The sequence below is a fragment of the Pteronotus mesoamericanus genome, unplaced genomic scaffold, assembly GCF_021234165.1.
Source record: "Pteronotus mesoamericanus isolate MK-2021 breed Mesoamerican mustached bat unplaced genomic scaffold, CSHL_Meso_final scaffold_651, whole genome shotgun sequence".
Lineage (NCBI taxonomy): Eukaryota > Metazoa > Chordata > Mammalia > Chiroptera > Mormoopidae > Pteronotus > Pteronotus mesoamericanus.
Genome location: NW_026555325.1, coordinates 10,222,601 through 10,237,458, shown reverse-complemented (window position 1 = coordinate 10,237,458; position 14,858 = coordinate 10,222,601). Strand labels below are relative to the sequence as shown.

The following is a 14,858-nucleotide window of genomic DNA, read 5'->3' as shown; positions in this document are numbered from 1 at the left end:
TCCTTGTGTTCCAAATCATTGATTTGATTCTTGGCTTCATTCTCTCCATTGTTGGTTCCCTATAGATTTTTCCTTATTTTACTTAGTGTAAACTTCATTTCTTCCCTTATATTTCTTCTATACTCAGTGAGTTCTTTGGGCATCCTGATCGACAGTGTTTTGAACTCTGCATCTGATAGGCTGGCTATCTTCATTTAGTTTTTTTTCTGGGGTTCTGTTCTGTTCTGTTCTTTCATTTGGGCCATATTTCTGATAAGAACAGATACTACACTTGATCTTAGCCAAAAGGCCGAGAAGCGATGAGCCATATTTCTTTGTCTCTTCAACTCAGCAGCTTCCTCATGTTTGTGTATTAAGTAGAGCTCTTTTGACTCCGTTTCTTAGAAAGAGCACCTGTAAATTGTGTGGGGCAGAGCTCTAGGTAATTGCCAGGGTTAGGGGGAGGGCAATCCACATCACTGCTTTGTGGTTCTATGTGGGGGGAGGGTTCAAAGAGGGGACAATGCCACTGACTGGCTTCTGGAGGTTTGTCAGGCACTCGTCCCATTTCCAGTCACTTTACCCACTTCACATATGCAACTGGCACCCTTCTAGCTGTTGCCCTGGTGGTGAATCTCAGAGGGGGTGGGTTTGCATATGTTCAAAGTCTGTGAGGGCCCTTTAAATGGGCTCTCCTGAAAATCTGGCAGTTTCTTCTGTTGCTCCAACCCCCAGATCCTGATTTTTTATAGCCAGAAGTTATGGGGATTTATCTTCCGGCTCTGGAACCCTGGGCTATGCAGTCTGGCCTGGAACTGGGATTGCTCACTCCCAAGATATTCCTCCTGATTTTTGTCCACCACAAATAAGTGTGAGACCACCTATTCTTCCACTGCCTCTCAGTTTCACACTGCATCACATGTGTCTCCAACTGACTCCATGACTCTGCCCTTCCTACCGGCCTGGATGAATGTGGCTTCTTTAAATCCTTGCTTGCTGGCCTTCCATACAGATAAATTTTCTGACAGTTCTTGTTATTTGTGTTGAGATAGAGCTATAATACTCTCTATGGTTACATGAGGAGGTGAAGCATGTCTAACTATGCCTCCATCTTGACCGGAAGTACTGAGTTGTAATTTAAACTTTCATGAACACTTCTATGCCAGAGCTGATATCTACAACTACCTTTATCCACTTATCAATTTCATATTACTTTTGTCCTCAGACCACTTTTGGGTTAGTAGAGTTTTTTTTCCTTAATTAGATAACTCAAACCTTTCTTACTCAAAGGTCTATGTTTTAATGGTTCAACTGACATAAATTCATTCCCAGTTTCTCAAAGATTTTATCTAAGGTGTAGGATACTTTCTTGTGTCATCTTGTAAATGGCACACAATAATATAGTGTACCATATCAAAATTGGAAACAAAATAGTTAATTGAATTGGGTCCTATAGAGTTATATAGAGAAGGCAAGTAGATAAATAGCATAACAGAGTACTTCAAAATTAGTAAATCTATAAGGAGTTAAAATAGGTAGAAAAGTGCCCTAAGCTGTCAATAAGGTTTTTTGCCAGAATTTATAAATTAGAACTAAAAGATTCCAATTTCAGTCTCAGTGGTTTTCTCGAACAAATGAGATATAAAAACTTTAGATGGTTCTGGAATGTTCTTTACCATATACTGAAAAGCAAAAACAAACAAACAAACAAACAAAAAACATATCTCAGAGAGAGAGAAAATAGGGCTTCCCTAGGTTCTGATAGTGTTTCTATATGGGGTTGGGCAAAATAGGTTTATATTTGTAAGTACACAAAACACAGAGTTTATTCTTGTATTATTACTTACTCTTTTTTTTTTTCCCTTTTTAAATGAGAATGTTTTCATTAATTTGAGAGAAACAGCAATGTCAAAAAGAAATACTGGTTGTCTCCTGTATGTGCTGTGACCAGATATCAAACCCCAAACCTAGGTATATGACCCTGGCAGAGAAGCAAACTTGCATGCAGCCTTCTGGTGTATGGGATGGCACTCCAACTGACAGAGCCATGTGGTCAGGGCATTGTTTATTCTTTTAGTATACATTTTTCCATATGAACAGCTGTAAATCTACTCACCCTGTATAAACCTGAATATACACAGGTTGTGGACCATGGGAAAGAATCTAGCAGCCATTTCTAGACAGGGACCTCCCATGCAAACCACATTCAGGAAGAAGCTTGAACTGAACTGCCTGCTTGCACTGTATTCCCGACTTTCAAGTGAGCCCTTATAAAGGAGTTCCTAGATTATATTTCAGCTATTAGGACCGAGGCTTTCCCTGTTCAATGGAGCTTCACAGCTATATCACCATCAGCATGTTCACTGAACAATCAGAGTTACTCCATTTTGACCAACTGGGACAATGCCTTTTGGGCCAATCATATTTTGAAGATTTGGAGTCTTTATCTGCATAAGAACAAACCAGTCAGGGACCAGGAGCAGAGACTTCTATCTATATAAGTCAGCTCCCCTCTGGCTTGAAGAGTATACTTTCCCTTTCCACCGAAAATTGAAGACTGTGTTTCCCTGGTTAGAGATGAAACACGGAAGACACAACACTGAAGATGTCTCCCTGGAACACAGTGAAGTGGAATAGAAGGAGCAGAGCAGGGAAGAGTGAAACAGACCGGCAGGCACAGGGCAGGCACAAAGGAGAGAGGAGCAGAGCAAACTGACCAGAGACAAACAGAGCTGTCTGGGTGGAGAGTGGCCTTTCCCTGGGGCTGCCTCCTCCCAGAGTTGCTTCCTCGTAGTTATGCTGTTTCACAGCCATGCTGTATCACAATTGAGCTGTTTGAACTGAATAAATTCTCCACACCCAAACTGGGAATTTCTATTGGTGTTGAATGGGTGCCCACATCCATACGCTGACAGGATACATGCATTCTGTGCCTTGCCCTAGTCTTTCTAGGGGAACTTGGCTTGATTCTTATTCTTGGATTATAAAATCCCGATTATGTTTACAAATAACCCCTCACCTGTATCCCCTTTAAAATTTCTCCTTAATGCAGCTCAGATTATTATGCTTAACTTGCATTCTCAAAGTTTCTAAATTACTTCAGCCTGTACATCTGCCTTCTGCCTCTGCAGAGTATAAAAATATTTTTTCCAGGGATCAGGAAAGAAATTCATCTATTTACTTTATTATATAAAATAATGTGTTCATATGGTTTTAACAAGTTCACCTAAAATCCTCTTTTAGAATAGAAGTTTAGTATTTAGCATTTTCTTGTACTTAAATATGAATGAATGTTTATGCAATCAAAAGAGATGGGAGGAACTTTTCTTTAATAAATCCATACCAAGCCTACAATCTATAAAGCGTGACATAAATATCTGTGGAAGATAAAATTTTCTGAAATTTAAAATGCACTGTGTCTAAGCCACAGGGGAGTATTACTGTTGTAGCTGATTGAGAGGTAACTGAATTTCAATTTGTCAAATACTTTTACTTAAAAATAAAGCTGTGAACCTGAAAGTATCATTTTGGAGAAGCTGGGTAGAATTTAACTATGTGCACAACACATTCAAGTCAGAAGGGATAACTAAGAAGTTTGGTTTATTTTGGTGTTTGAAAGCTCTAGCAAATATGTCTAAATACAAATTAGGAGAGAATTAAAATAATTATTTTTCCACTGAAGTTTTGGTTTCCAGATGGGTCATTTACTATGTTTTTTCCCAGGTGACTATTTTAAAACATCCCTTACACATCCATATTGCATTGAAAAACTCATGGAAAAAACAAGTTTTTTGACTAGGGAGCTAGCAATAATTTTACAATGGCAGACAAAAATTTTTTAAAAATTATTTCTCAAGGGAATCCCCTCTCTCATAATATCATTACCGCTTTTGGTCACAAAATGGACTTTATTAAATTATTTGTGACACTGTCTAGGCTGTTGACCTACCAAGAGAGTTGCATTAACTATTTTTTTTAAATGGGTGTTTCATTGATTTAACATATGTTGGATATCAGGCTTGTATTTCTTTTACCTACTTATAATTTCTTTGAACATTTTCCCTGAGGTAGTTTTAATGTGAAGACAAAAATTTGAAACATTTAATGAAATAAATAAATTTTCTTAAAAACACATAATTTCTTGGAAGAATAAATATGTTTCCCAAAATAACTTCCTGAATCATATATATAATTTTTATGTTGAGATAATCAGCAGTAATTTTAAATAGTTTAATGAATGAAGCTAGCCTGTAGATACTTATACACATTTGATATATTATACAACATACAAGGAGGGACACACACACAAAACAAACAGGAGTTATTATGTTCTGGAGGGCCCCTTATAATGTAAGCTCCCCTTACTAGGTGAGTGTTCTTGGAACCCATCTGTATCAGTGTACCAGCTGGTGGTGTTGTGAGAGGCTGTGTTCGGCTTTAGTGAATTTTTTTTTTGAAAGACTCTTTCAATATGTTTGCCCATTTCATGATGGGTGATTTACAAGCACACCTGCTCACACTGTGCTAAGTGTTCAGCAGTTTTTGACCAAAATGGCATAACTCCCATGACCCACCCTCCCTATTCACCTGATTTTGCCCAGAGCAACTTTTTTTTTTTTGTTCCCTGAGGAAAAAAAAATTCCCCAAAGGAAAATATTTTGCCAATGTGGAAGAGGTAAAGCAACAAATTTAGAAGCACTGAAAGGCATCAAAATCAACAAGTTCAAAAATTTTTTTGAGCAGTGGAAAAGAAGTCTCAATAGGTATATTGCATTCAAATGAAATGTAATTTGAAGGTGACTGAAGTTTAAACATGTAAGAATAAATATGCATTTTTGTATATATAAATTCTGGTATTTTTTCATTTCCCCCTCATACACTTACCTGAATTCAACAAATATTTTTGAGAGCTTACTATAACATGGAAATTGGAAGCATAACAAATAAAAAATTAATTGTAGCTTCACTCGTGTTAATATCATAGTGGGGGATATGCAGAAAAAAAGTGTCAGTAAGCAATATACACTGTAAAAATAATAGGGAAATGCTTGGTAAAGGGACATATGGCAATGCACATTTATTCAGGTACAAGTCCATGACATAGCTCTTGCTCATCTTCTCTAGTCACATTTGTGCTCACACATAAATCTTAGAAATAAACAGCTCTTTTCTAAAGAACTCAACTCTTGCCTCAAAAATATAATATTTTATTTCTTCATATCTATACATATGTTATTTCTGATACCTGAAATGTCCATACTTTTAAATTCGATTCACTTTGTAAAACTCAGGGTTTTTTGTTTTTGTTTTTGTTTTTTCACTTCTGGTCATGAAACTGCCACTAGATTTCCCCCCCCAACCAAAATTATACCAGAAGCTGTTTTTGACATAGGACAACAGAGATGTGAGTCCTAAAGTAAAGAGAGCTTCAAGACCATCCCATATTTCTGCTTGGAGGTATTTTACTACCCTAGTAGAAGGAGAAGGAGCTGAAGTGAGGAAGAGATATCAGAATTCAAGGCTGTTAAAGTGAAGTGACTGATAATTTGGGGGCAGGATTCCTGAAAAAAAAAAAAAAGGCTAAAGGGAAATGACCTCAGATGAAAATTTAAAGCCACAAGAAGTAATAAGGAGCATCAATCAAAAATAACAAATACAGCATTGCTCTACATCTGACCTAGTCTATATTTAGTTTTCTTATTTATTTCCTGCCCTTAGATGCACATAAACTCTGTAAAGGAAGAGCCATTTACCTCTTTTGTTCATGCTGTATCCTTAATATAAGAATGATTGACACATAGTAAGTGATCAATAAATAGTTATTGAATGACTAAGTGAATCTCACATAACTAAAAGTTTCAGGATAGGAAAATGTGGAGGAAAATTTTAAAAAGAATTACTCCAAATCAGTCCCTCTATGATTCTATAAGGTCAGTTTCTATACATGCATCACTATGTTCTCAAACTGGGCTTTCTTGTTGCCAAAACACAATTGCCAATAGCCTGGACTAGAGAGTGTCTCCTTGTCTTTGAGCAGTAGAATAGAGAAAAACCCAGTCTTCCATTTGTGGAATAAAATTCCTCTCTTCCAGTGTGTTTGGGCTGCATTATGTTAAGGGTCAGCCTCTAGAATAAAAATAACCATTGCTGGGATGCCATACAGTAATTGGATTAAGTCTGATTTCCTAAATCAGTCACTGGTTGGGGTGTGGAAAAGGGGTTAGATAATTAGTTTAGGCTGATCAGGATTAACATCTGGGGCTAGAAATGGACTCAACTTTCCTTGAGCCATACAGGCTATTTAGAGGAAGAGTTGGAAACCTGAAAAATCACAGCTTCCTTACAAAGGTAAAAGGAAATGATTAATGCTGTCTAGGTAACCAATATTGTCTAACATATACATTTTTTATTACACATGGTTTTCAAATGTTTTATTCTTAGTAATACAACAAACATCAAAATAAAATGTTCTTTAAAAGTTCTTTGTTTTATCACATGATAGTCTAAAATTAAAAATGTGTAAAGACAGTTTAGGGAACTTTTATTGACCAACCAAGAGCATAGAAACAAGTAAGTACTTAGAAAACTAGAACTAGATTGAGCCTGTGTCTCAAACATTGTATTCATAGTTGTACAAACAGCCTTTGACACAAAGAAGATGCTCAATTAATATTTGATGGATGAATAAATGAATTCAGGTATTTGTTTTGTATAGAGAAAACCATAAGCTCTAGAAATGTACATTGTTTCCAGGTAAGACTGTTTCTATATTATTCTAGTCACATCCATGAGGTAAGATTTATCAGAATAATTCTAGAGGAAACAACAAGCCAGAAGACGGGGTGTTATACTTCACCATCTTGTCACATGTATTGTAGTCCTTCAATCTGTTGTTTTCCTTCTTTCTGGTTTCTGTTGGGTTAATTGAAGATTTTGCATTAATGTATTTTATCTTCACTATGAAAATACTATTTACACACTTTTAAAAAATATTCTGTTGTTTGAGCTGTGGTTTAGATATACATTTTAGCTAGAATCATATTTTAAATGATATTGTAAACAATGTTACAAGTAGTTTTATGACCTTATAACTGTGCATTCCTATTTCCTCTCTCCCACTAGTTGTGCTACTGGTATTGTATGTTTTTATTCATACTTGCTATAAACACACAATACCTTGCTGCTTTTTTTCCTTTTGACGGTCATGTTTTTTCCTTTTGACAGTAATGTTTTAGAGTAATTTAAAAACTATCTTACTTTTATTTATTCTATTCCCAGGTGTTCTTTGTTTCTTGGTAAAATTTCAAATTTCAATTTGATATAATATTTCTTCCACCTGATAAGCTTCCTTTAACATTTCTTGTGGTACAAATCTGCTTGCAATCAATACTGTGATTTGCCTTAGAAATCATTATTTATATTTTATTTTTGAAAGATACTTTTGCTAGGTAGAGAATTAAGGAAGGACAAAATTTTAAATAGTTTTTGTTGAGAAATCAGTTCTAATATATTTATTTCTGATTGTACTGTAATTGATTTGAAGATTTTCGCTTTTTTTCTTACATTTTTTAATATGAGAAGCCAAGGTGTGCTCACCCACTCCCCATCCCATGGGGAGTTATTTGTCTTGTTTGTTGTTTTTTGGGCTTCTTGGTTATGATTATTTGCAGAAAAGTTTTAGCCAATTTTTTTCAAACATTTCTTCTGTCCTAATATTTTCTGATTCTCCTTCTAGGATTCCCATTAGACAATGTTTAAATTTTTTTGGATATTGTCTCTCAGATATTGGGTGCTCTGTTTTCAGTTTTTGTTCATTTGTTTTTCCCACATTGTTTTTTCTTTTTGTCATTTACTTTGAGTAATTTCTATTGACCTATGCTCAAGTTCACTGATTGTTGTGTTGAGGCTACTACTGAGCCAATCAAATACAACCTTTACAGTTATAGTATGACTTTATAATTTTTGTATTACTATGTATTCATTTTTAGCATTTCCATTTGATTCTTCCTTATAGATTCTTTCTCTCTAATGAAACTAGCCATCTAAACTTGCATGTTAGCCATGTTTTTCATAAGACTATGTAATATACTACTTATGGTAATTTAAAATTCTTTGTCAGTTTCAACATGTGTCAGTTGGTTCATCTGTGTGTGTGCTGTTGTTTCATATTATTTGTATTTTTTTCTTTTTAGAAACTCAAACACCTTGCATAGGAAAGTAGAGGCTCAGATAAATATTTTTTATGTTTATAAATAGACATACCTCTCTGCTAGGTTTTTACTGTGAGTTTGGAAGTTTGTGTTAATCTAGCCAGCAGTTAATCCAGCCAGTTTTGCTATTGCTGTTGTTTGCTCTTAAAGGACCACAATTTTAAAATTTCTCTAGTAATGGAGTGACTATATTAACAGCTGAAGGAGACACCTACAGACAGAGATTCCTGGAAGTCTCAAACAGACTGACTAAGGGCAGCCAGGGACGACATCTGACATCATCAGAGGCAGATCCAGAAAGTAAAAACCGCAATCTCCTACCATACAAGTTCACACCACAAAGTCAGGAATTCAAGACAGATCAACTTAAGAAGCAAAACAAAAAAGAAGAGTCTCACAAATAATAGGAAGAAAAAGAAATAACCCCCAGTTGAAGGAAAAGGAGGATTCTCCAGAAAGAGAACTAAATGAAATAGAGGCAAGTAAACTATCAGATACTGAGTTCCAAACAATGGTTCTAAGGAAGCTCAATGAGCTGAGTAAGTTCAGACAGAATTATAAAAAACTACAGGGAAACGATGAGGAACTTACTGCAAACTATATCAGCATGAAAAAGGACATAGAAACTATCAATGAGAGACAAGAGGAAATGAAGAATACAATTTCTGAGTTGAAGAACACAGAAGAAGGGATCAAAATCAGGCTAGATGAAGCCAAAGATCGAATCAGCGAGCTGGAGGACAAGGTAGAACAAAGATTCCAGAAAGAGAAGGAAAAGGAAAAACGACTCAAAAAGAATGAAGAGGCATTGAGGGAAATGCAGGTCAACCTGAAATGTGATAATATCCATATAAAAGGGATACCAAAAGGAGAAAAAGAGGAGCAAGGGATCAAGAACCTGTTTGAAAAAAGTCATGATGGAAAACTTCCCTCATTGGAGGAGAGAAAAAGTCACACAAGTCTAGGAAGCACAGAGGGTCCCATTCAAGAGGAACCCAGTGAGGCCCACTCCAAGACACATCATCATTACAATGGCAAATGTCAAAGACAGACAGAGAATCCTAAAGGCAGCAAGGGAGAAACAGGTAGTAACATACAAGGGAACCCCAATATAGATAGCAGTTGACTTCTCAACAGAAACACTGCAAGCCAGAAGGGAAGGGCAAGAAATATTCCAAGTAATGAAATGCAAAGGCCTGCAACCAAGACTGCTCTACCCAGCAAGGCTCTCAATAAAAATGGAAGGTGAAAGAAGGATTTTCTGAGACAAAAAAAAAAGGCTGAAAGAATACAGCCCCACCAAACCAGCACTGCAAGATATGCTAAAGGGACTGCTTTAAGATGAAACAAAAGAGTCTATGAATACCCAGTTCCTTTCACAGATACTAATACTTGATTTTACCAATATTTTTAATACATATTAATCTGTGACAGTGATGTGTTATTTTAATTGTTCCTTTATTATTGTTGAAACTAAACCTGTTTTTGTATATTTCTTGCCTATTTTTATTATTTTGAAAAAGCTTTTCAGAGATTTTGGTATTCTTTATCCATTTTTTGATTAAAGGTTTGTAGAATTTGTTCCTTAAAAAAAAAACATTAACCCTCTTAACCCTTTTAGATGTGTGGCAAACACTTTCCTATTCTATTACTGTCTTTTAACTTTTTTATATGTATATTACTGTACAGTCTTAAATGTTTAATATAGTCATATTGTCAATATTTTATTTTATAGCTTCTAGGTTTGAATATTTTACTTTAGGGTAAGAAAAATACTACTTTGTATTTTCTCCTAAAACTCCTTTGATTTTACATATTGATTTTTAACTCACCTGAATATTTCTTGTATAATGTGTGAGTAGGGCTCTATATTTGTTTTATTTCAAGTAAAAGTGGTCCATGCACCTTATTTGTTGAATAAGCCTTATTTTACCCATTGATTTGAAATATCAACTTAATCATATATTACATTGTTAGACAGACATACACGTCTGTTTCCAGAATGCTCATTCTATTTCATTGATCTACCTGATTCTTTCTGTGTTGGTATGTTTTTGGTTTAATTGCTGAGACTTTATAATGGTTTAAAATTTTTTAAATATTTTTAATTGACTTTGACATTTAAAACATAAATAAAATCAATCTGCATTTAAGAAAGAAAGAGAGAGAGAGAGAGAGAGAGAGAGAGAGAGAGATGGAACTCCTTCCTTTTACGACAACATGGATGGAACTGGAGAATATTAAGCTAAGTAAAATAAGTCAGTTGATGAAAGACAAATACCATATGATCTCACCCATAAATGGAATCTATTCAACAAAATAAACTAACAAACAAAATAAACCACAGGCATGGAAACATGGAGCAGACTGAAAGCGACCAGAGGGGATGGGGAAAAAGGACAATGGTGGACAGAAGGGGAAGGGACTAGACAAAGAACATGTATGAATGACCCATGGACAGCGACAGCAGAGTGGGTATTGACTGTGGGAGTTGGGGGTGGGAGTGGAATGGGTGGAGAGGGTAAAGGGGAAAAAATTGAGACAACTATAATAGAATAGACATGATTTGTAAATTTTTTAAAATTTATTTTTATTTATTTTTTCAAATACATTTGTCTCTGCCTACCCCCCACCACTTTCCCTTGCCCCCTCCTTTCTTCACTCCTTTAGCTCTTCCCCTTTGGTTTTGTCCATGAGTCCTTGCTATATGTTCCTTGACTTTCCCCTTCCCTTCCTTTTCCTTGCCCACATGATTTATAAATTTAAAAAATAAAAATAACAGCTCATATGTGCAAAAATAAAAAATAAATAAATAAAGATTAGAAAAATAAAATAAAATTTCTCTAGTAATACATTGTGCTAAAAGTAGCGTATGTCTTCCAAAAGTTTTTTTTTTCACCTCAATTTTCACTCTACTTTCACCATTTAATCTTCCCTTTTGTGCTACAGCACAGAGAAGGCCTGTGTGTTGCAACTTATCCGGATACACTTCATTATCACTTTGACTTGATACTCTTTATTGCGGTGGCAGGATGTGTAAGAGGGTAGAGTCCATGGGTCTCCAGGATGTGGCTTGCATAGTGTTCCTGCTCTTCCTCCAGGTACAGTTCTTGCTAAAAATATCCCTGTCCCTTTTCTAGGGCTAGAGGTGTTTCTGTCCTTTCATTTGCCGTGTGCCAAGGGTTTTGATCAGTGCCCTAAGAACAACAGGTTGGGTTGCCTTTCTCTCTGCAGAGGCTTTTGTTCCAAAAAGGAGACGGAAGAAAACTGCAGTGGGGTGGGGTGGAAGGAATTGTTTCCTGTTCCCCTTTCAGTGCCTGCTTTCCTTCTGTGTCCTACAGAAGGAAAGCTGTCTCTGGGCTGGGCCCTCACCCGTTCTTACCTTTTAACACCTCCTGGGTTTCAGGGATAAAAAGCCTGCTAGAGTGTGTGTCCTCTTCTCCACAGCTGTGGCCTCCAAAGCTTCACCTCCTCCCACCTGGCTGCATTTTGCCTCCAATTTAAGTTATTCTAACTGAATTCTTAGTGGAGTCTGGTAACGTCTGCCTTAGATAAGGAAATGCTTGCTCCTGTTCAAGAAAACTGTGAATTCGAAATTTTTCCAGATATTTTATTTAGGTAAATGTAGGAGTAGTAATCCTAGATTTCCACATCCTGGAGCTCAAAAGCAGATTTCAACAAGACTACAGATAAAAATGTATATTTTTAAATTTCAAACTGTACACAAGGCAGACTTTAATAATCAATAATTCTCTTTATTATTGTGAAATTAGTGACTTGATACAAATGAAAATGAGGACTCCATTATAAATATACTGAGTAAATTGGTAAGTTCAGTAGGTGACACATTTACATTTTTCTTTTCATGAGGTGGCATATGTCACTTAGACTGTAATTTCTGTAAAAATATTTTAGTAAAATAAAATATAATGCTCATGACTTATATTATTGACTGACTATTGTGAAGGACTCTTCTGAAAAACCTGAAAATATTTAGGAATTTCTGCAGAAGTTGTAATCGAAAGCACTCAAAAATGGCATAAGTTTCAACTTCTTAAATGTAGTGCCTGGTTAATGGCTGCCTGGATCTTCTGGCCCACACTACGACCTAACTGTTTGCTGCATGATCAAACCAAATGGACTTTAAGAAAGAGGGGACAGACTATGAGTGTAAAGACCATGGTAAATTGAGATGGCAAGAGATTGAAGTAACCAAATAGGTGGGCTAAAGCAGTATAAAAGCTGAGAAGCCAGAAGCAAGTTAAGGTATGATATACGTGGTGATTATGGTGACTTTTGGACTGACATTTCTTTTTTATGTGTAACTTTAGTCTGCCTGTTGTTTAGAACAGTGTTTTGGATTAGCCAGCATTGGGGACTTGATGTATCTGAAAGAAAATGTGATCCCTGAGAATGTAGAAAAATATTTGGTGATGCTGAGACTAATAAAAAGGAAAAATGGGGGCCCTGGCCATGTATTTCAGTTGATCAGAGCATAGTCCTGATACGCTAAGGTTGCAGGTTCGATCCCCAGTCAGGGAACATACAAGAATCAACCAATGAATGCATAAACAAGTGAAACAACGAATGAATATTGCCCTCTCTCTCCCTAAATTTAATAAATAAAAAAATTTTATAAAAGAAAAATGTATACAGCTTTTCTTAAGCATGAACCCTTACAAACAATTCCTTGCATCAGATAAACATTTCTTAAATATGTTGGCAAATCAACATAAAGTTCAGACTACATGTGTAGAAAGTACTATGCTGTTATATGTTATTGTGTTGCATTTTTGTATTGTATTTATTGTATTGCATTATATTATTTTTTTCTTTGATTTAGTCCTTATTGTATTTTTCCCCATTATCATTTAGTCCCCTTACACCCCTTTCTTCCAGCAATCCTCACACTGATGTCCATGCCCATGAGTCCTTTTTCGTTTTCACTCAATCCCTCCACTCCCTAACTGCTCCATCACCACCACTAGCTGTCATCCTGCTCTCTATCTATGCCTCTGACTTCGTTTTGCTTGTTAGTTCAGTTTGTTCATTAGGTCCCACATATGGGTGAAATCATGGTGTTTGTCTTTCTCTGACTGGCTTACTCCACTTAGCATAATATTCTTTAGGTCCATCCATACTGTTGCAAAGGGTAAAATGTTCTTTTATATGGCTGAGTGGTATTATATTGTATTTTTTTAATCCTCACCTGAGGATATGTTTATTGATTTGAGAGAGAGAGAGAGAGAAAGGGAGAAAGAGAGAAGCATCCATGTGAGAGAGAAACATCCCGTACCCACCCCCACCGGTGAAGGAACCTGAAACCTAGATGCGTGCTCTGATTAGGAATCAAACCCGCAGACTTTTGCTGTATAGGGCAACTTCCAACCAGCTGAACCACCCAACCATGGCTACTGTTGTATTTAAAAAAATTACTGCAAAGTTTTATGTCTTTAAAAAAAGACAGAAAATTTTAAAACCAACTTGGAATTTTGCTCCCTGAGTCTAGTTTAAAAGAAAAACACACAATAAAAAAAATCAAAAGGAAGTTTTTAAATATTATTATGACATCCCTCTTTTCTTTGGCATGAGAAACCATAACTTTGTGTTCACAGGCAGAGCTCAAGTTTCCTAGTGCGTTCATTGAAAATAGGCTGCCACTCAAACATGATAAAAGGCCAAACTTGATTTTCAAAATTTAGTGAAAGGCAGAGTACCAGAATGTTTCTGATTCAGCCAAAAGGTTCTTAGCTCATTGCATTAAAACTTAGAGAGAATATGACAGGATATACTTAGAGACAGTATTTAAATTAAAGTGATTTGGGAATATTTACCCTTAAAATTCAGAGGAACCTTAAAAATCATCAAGTATAACCTTATCCGAATGTAGTCCATGGATCGAGTTCACTAGAAATATCTGAAAAATATTTTAAAATTTAGGGAATGTTGGTTTTTTCCTCTGAAAGAGGATTCAGTATACATTTTTTGATTGTCTGGAAAGTACCCTTTAACCAGAATTTGTTGTTTTAACCAGAATGTTGGACGACTACCTACATTTCAACCTATATTCTATTCTCTGATTTTGACTTATGATTTTCGATTACTAAGCTTTAATAATATAAGTTAGTTACATTGTGTTACAATGTTTAAAGTTTTTAAAAAATAGCGACCATTTTTGAAAGCTTTTTGCTATACACAATTCTCTTGAAGTGAGCTTCCGTTCTGGTGTTAATTTGTAATATCACCATCTAGTGGCAAATCCCTCTCATTGCAAGCACACAGTCCCTGAAGCCCAAGAAAGGTTTCCCCAGATAAATGACCAGGCAAATCAACCTCAGACACATAATATAGCAGTGTGATTTTGTCTATGTCAAGTAACATGACACATATAGTAATATTCTTTCTATATACATAAACATGAGCTAATAGCTGGTAAAGGAGTAGAGAATTCGTGCTACATCATTAAATTAAGTAGTTAAATGACAGGAAACTGAACAGATTGTATACTGCATTTTCTTTTTATCTTATCCCATGTACATTGACAAAGTGTCATATTTCTACTTTTATGAAGAGAAATTTCATGAAATAGCCATAAAGAATGACAGTAATAAGAATAAATTTCTGAATAAGTTTTCATTTAATAAGTTTTACAAATTCTGCTTACTTCCT

The 14,858-nt window shown here is 35.6% G+C and overlaps 1 pseudogene; it reads right to left on the bottom strand.

The window, feature by feature from the left end:
* Positions 1 to 207: 207 nt before the first annotated feature.
* LOC129061983 (uncharacterized) lies at positions 208 to 301 on the bottom strand (annotated as a pseudogene).
* Positions 302 to 14,858: the final 14,557 nt, after the last annotated feature.